The sequence below is a fragment of the Triticum dicoccoides genome, unplaced genomic scaffold (genome assembly GCF_002162155.2).
Source record: "Triticum dicoccoides isolate Atlit2015 ecotype Zavitan unplaced genomic scaffold, WEW_v2.0 scaffold26035, whole genome shotgun sequence".
NCBI lineage: Eukaryota > Viridiplantae > Streptophyta > Magnoliopsida > Poales > Poaceae > Triticum > Triticum dicoccoides.
The window spans coordinates 19481-24350 of record NW_021256029.1 but is presented as its reverse complement, the minus strand read 5'-3'; positions in this window follow the sequence as shown (position 1 = coordinate 24350).

Below are 4870 nucleotides of genomic sequence, written 5' to 3'. Positions count from 1 at the left end.
TGTTGATGTCGATTGTGCTTGCCTGATTCGGTGTTTCCTTCACTCCATCTTCCCTCTTGCCGAATTAATTGCTTCAATATGTTCCCCTCATACGCTGCTTGATTTCTGATGCGGCAAAGTCGCATGCGTATATAAATTGATTGAATGGGATGTAGAGGAGCGAGGTGGGACTAAATCTCAACACGGGATATTGAGAAGCTTACGGCGGAGGAGGCCGAGGAGGACTCACGGCGGCGCGCAGGGTCACAGCGGCGCTGCGGGTGGAAAGCGAGCGTCTGGATAAGATAAAACAGAGGATCGCAGGTTGAATTCTTACAATTATAGGGGCGTCTTTGTAAAAAGCAAAACGTTTTCCCAGGTTGCCACTAAAACAGGGACTGAGGGTTAATTTCTTATACACCGAGGGACTTTTATGCAAAATTGCTAGCGACGACGGACGGGCAGAAACCCAGTTTATTAGGTAAAGATTCGCATAGACCTATCGACCAGCGAGCGTCATGGGCCGGCCCAATAATCAGTAAAGAACGCGCTACAGTACTGGCGGTTTTGGAAACGTTCTAAGAGATTCTAGTCGGGCTTTTCTGGTTTTAGGAACAGTTCTAGAATGTAATGGAATTTCCTGAACCGGTTTTAGGTCTTTTTTTTCGTTTTAGTTTTTTCCTTGTTTCTTTTCTTTTCTATCCTTTTTTCGTTTTTCATTTTTTGTTTCATTTTGGGTTTTTATTTCTTTGTTTCGTTTCCTCTTTTATTTCCTTTTTAATTTCGTTTTTATTTTTGTTTTTTAACATATCATCAGAAATTTTTCAAATGTTCGCATTTTAAAAAATTGTTCATTTTTTCAGAAATGTTCATGTTTCGAAATTTTGTTTACATATTTAGAGAAAATCTAGAAATTTAAAAAATCTCAATTTTTCAACAAACGTTCCAAAATTCACAAAAATAGTTTAGAATTTCAATTTTCAAAAATGGTCGTATATTAAGTTTTGTTCACAAATTCAGAAAATGTGTGGAATTTTCAAAAGATGTTCCAACTTTCAGAATTTTTCACAAATTCAAAAAAGGTTCGTGTTTCCAAAATTGTTTCGAAATATCAAAAAATGTTCTGGTGATCTAAAAATATTTGCCTTCGAATTTTTGTTCAAATATTTAAAAAATGTTCTTCAATTTTACTTTCCAAATATGTTCACGAATAAAAAATTCATTTTTCCAAAATGTGTTTATGAATTCAAAAGTTGTTCAGGGAATTTCAGAAAGTGTTTGCATTTTGAAAATTTTGTTTGTAATTTCAAAAAATGTTTGCATTATTCATTTTGTTCTTGTTTGTCAAAAAATGTTTGCATTTTCAAAAAATTGTTCATAATTTGGAAAACAATTGCATTATTAATTTTTGTTCATATTTTTCAAAAAAGTTTACGTTTTCAGAAAATTGTTCGTAATCTAAAAAAATGTTCTCCCATTGAAATTTGTTTGTTTTTCAGAAAATCTGTGGGTTTCAAAAAATGATCTACTTTTTAAAATTTTGTTCAGAAAATAGAAATCACGTTTAATGTGTTTGCGTCTTATAGTTCATGCACACTTGTGTTTCATCAACTTTTCAAAGGTCTCAGACTTGTGTTTCATCAAGTAGACATACCCATATGTACTTAAGTCATCAGTGAGAGTGAGAACATAACGATATCCTCCGCGAGCCTCAACGCTCATTGGACCGCACACATCAGTATGTATGATTTCCAATAAGTTGGTTGCTCGCTCCATTGTTCCGGAGAATGGAGTCTTGGTCATTTTTCCCATGAGGCATGGTTCGCATGTCTCAAATGATTCATAATCGAGAGACTCTAAAAGTCCATCAGCATGGAGCTTCTTCATGCGCTTGACACCAATGTGACCAAGCCGGCAGTGCCACAAGTATATATGTGGGACTATCGTTATCAATCTTACATCTTTTGGTATTCACACTATGAATATGTGTAACATTACGTTAGAGATTCATTAAGAATAAACCATTGACCATCGGGGCATGACCATAAAATATATCTCTCATATAAATAGAACAACCATTATTCTCGGATTTAAATGAGTAGTCATCTCGTATTAAACGAGATGCAGATACAATTTTCATGCTCAAACTTGGCACTAAATAACAATTATTGAGGTTTAAAACTAATCCCATAGATAAATGTAGAGGTAGCGTGCCAACGGCGATCACATCGACCTTGGAACCATTCCCGACGCGCATCGTCACCTCGTCCTTCGCCAGTCTCCGCTTATTCCGCAGCTCATGCTTTGAGTTACAAATATGAGCAATGGCACAGGTATCAAATACCCAGGAGCTACTACGAGCACTGGTAAGGTACACATCAATTACATGTATATCACATATACCTTTAGTGTTGCCGGCCTTCTTGTCCGCTAAGTATTTGGGGCAGTTCCACTTCCAGTGACCCTTCCCTTTGCAATAAAAGCACCCCGTCTCAGGCTTGGGTCCATTCTTTGACTTCTTCCCGGCAACAGGCTTACCGGGCGCGGCAACATCCTTGCCGTCCTTCTTAAAGTTCTTCTTACCCTTGCCTTTCTTGAACTTAGTGGTTTTATTGACCATCAACACTTGATCACTACGGGAAACATGTAATTTGCCATCAGGAGGCGTCTTCGCCATTAGCTTTTCGTCGGGAAGACGGCAACGAGTGGGTTTGCCGTCATTAGTAGACGACGAAGAAAAACTGACGGTAAAAAAAACTTTGCCGCCTGCAAAAATAAATACAGACGGCAAAGAGCTCACTTTGCCGTCTGCAACAAAAATCACATACGGCAAAGAATCTTTGCCGTCTGTATTTTTTTTGGCACACGGCAAAGTTTTTTTACCGTCTGTATTTTTTTGGCAGAGGGCAAAGTGATCTCTTTGCCATCTGTATTTGTTTTCGCAGACGGCAAAGAAGAAGCACATCACGGGGATCAATCACGTGGATCGATGACTTGGCAATATCTCAGACGCACATCCCACGCCGTCGGACGCACGCCTCCACCCACCCCACAGCGCACGCACCCCCACGCACGCCCCCACCCACGAGGCACGACCCCACCTGCTCCAGCCACGACTCCCATCTGCTCCCCCGTGCTCCCTCTTCTCTCTAGCCTCCACCTCCCTCATCGAGCAGTAGCACCCCGCCTGCCAGCGCCCTCCTCTCTCCTGCTCCCTGCTCCCTACTTCTCCCCCGAGCTGCCACAGGCCGCAGGGCAATGCCCGCCCACCCGTAAGGCGGCCCGACCAGCCGAACTCTGATCCCAGCGCTCGCCCGTCCCCAAGGAGCTGCACGCCACGACCAGCGGCCTCCCGCATGTCCGTACGCCGCCGCGCCCAGCATCCTCCGGCCGCCGCCCTCCGGCCTGCCATCCCGCATCCGCCGCCGCGCCAAGCATCCCCCGGCCGCGCCCAGCATCCTCGGGCTGGCGTTGCGCACCACAGCTCCTCCGGTCGTGCACCCGAGCCCGTCCACACTCAGAGTTCCTCACCCGCTGGTCGTGCTCTCCGCCTCGCGAGCTCCGCCGCCAGAGCAGCCGGGCGCTCCACCTCGTGAGCTCCGCTGGTCAAGCACCGCCCATCCCCGACCTCCCTCACTGCCTCGTCGTGGCGTCGGAGCGAGTCAACTCCCGAGCACGGCTAGGACGGAGCGACATGGCTGAGCAGGTCCTGGAGACGGTGTAGCGAGCAGAGCACGGCAGAGCAGTGCGTCAAGCGTTGGAGCCGGCAGCGGGGCGAACAGAGCACTACAGGGGAGAAGGACCCGATTGATTTTTAGATTTAATTTTTAGGTTCCTTTGTGTTAATTTCCAGGACTATTCTATAGCTTTAGTTTTTTCGGGGTCATGTTTGCATTTTGTACTGCAATGTCATGGAATGAAAGCACTAAACATGGCCGATCCTTTGCCTGTTAAAAGAAGAAGAAACGTGTGTTGACCGCATCCCTCGGGAACAACACTGATGTGTTTTTTTTAATTTGATCCCTTCTTTTGTCGTATGTGATATATGAGGCTGACGGCAAAGACACAAATAGCTGACGGTAAAGATATAGTCAGGCTGACGGCAAAAATACTTCTATTTGCCGTCTGTGATTTCTAAGGATGACGGCGAAGTAGATTTGCCTGATGGCAAAGTCTTTGCCGTCTGTTTCAAGAAAAGCTGACGGCAAAGTATTCTTTGCCGACTTATCTTTGCCGTCTGACTTTGCCGTCTGCTTCCTGACGGCAAACTCTTTGCCGTCTGGATTTAGGCCTTTGCCGTCTGTGATCCACAGACGGCAAATTACCTGTTTCCTGTAGTGGATGTTCCTTTTTGATTTCTACCTCTGCTGACTTCAGCATTGAAAATACTTCAGGAATAGTTTTCACCATCCCCTGCATATTGTAGTTTATCACAAAGCTCTTGTAGCTCGGTGGGAGCGCCTGAAGGATTCTGTCAATGACCGCCTGGTCCGGGAGGTTAATGTCCAGCTGGGACAGGCGGTTGTGCAACCCAGACATTTTGAGTATGTGCTCACTGACAGAACTATTTTCCTCCATCTTACAACTATAGAACTTGTCGGAGACTTCATATCTCTTGACCCGGGCATGAGCTTGGAAAACTATTTTCAGCTCCTCGAACATCTCATATGCTCCGTGTTGCTCAAAACGCTTTTGGAGCCCCGGTTCTAAGCTGTAAAGCATGCCGCACTGAACGAGGGAGTAATCATCATCACGTGACTGCCAAGCATTCATAACGTCTTGGTTCTCTGGGATGGTGCTTCACCTAGCGGTCCTTCTAAGACATATGCTTTCTTGGCAGCTATGAGGATGATCCTCAGGTTCCGGACCCAGTCCGTATAGTTGCTGCCAT